We start from the raw sequence: 878 nt of genomic DNA on the forward strand, positions 1-878 counted from the left end.
CAAAAATCCTTCACCAATCACCTCAAACCTCTCTTCCCAATTACCCCCTTCACCACTCACATCCATCCACTCTTCCCCATAAACCCCACCCACCTTCAAAATTCAAAAATCTTTCCCACCCAAAATGACCGAAACTCCACCCACTCCCCTCCCTATATATACCCTTCCATTCTACTTCATTTTCACACAACACAAACCCCCTCTTCTACACCTTGACCGAAACACCTTCCCTCACTCTCCTCCATATTTTCTTCTTCTTCTTCTTCTCTTCTTTCTTCTCTTGCTCGAGGGCGAGCAATATTTTAAGTTTGGTGTTGTCAAAGCATAATCTTTTTGTTTTTCCATTACCATCAATGGCACCTAAGGCCAGAGAATCCTCTAGAAAAGGAAAAGGGAAGACAAAAGCTTCCACCTCCGAGTCATGGGAGATGGAAAGATTCATCTCCAAAAGCTATCAAGACCACTTCTATGATGCTGTGGCAAAGAAGAAGGTGATTACTGAGGTCCCTTTCAAACTCAAGAAAAATGAGTATCCAGAGATCCGACATGAAATCCGAAGAAGAGGTTGGGAAGTCCTAACCAACCCCATGCAACAAGTCAGAATCTTAATGGTTCAAGAGTTCTATGCCAATGCATGGATCACTAGGAACCATGATCAAAGTATGAATCCGAGTCCAAAGAATTATCTCACAATGGTTCGGGGGAACAGAAAATGTGAGGTTGGCATTCCACTTGCCCATGATGCAAGGAGATGAACGCCCCTACACTAGAAGGGTCAACTTTAATCAAAGGTTGGACCAAGTCCTAATGGACATATGTATGGAAGGAGCTCAATGGAAGAGAGACTCCAAAGGCAAGCCAGTTCAACTGAGAAGACT

The sequence above is a fragment of the Arachis duranensis genome, chromosome 1, assembly GCF_000817695.3.
Source record: "Arachis duranensis cultivar V14167 chromosome 1, aradu.V14167.gnm2.J7QH, whole genome shotgun sequence".
Classification (NCBI taxonomy): Eukaryota; Viridiplantae; Streptophyta; class Magnoliopsida; order Fabales; family Fabaceae; genus Arachis; species Arachis duranensis.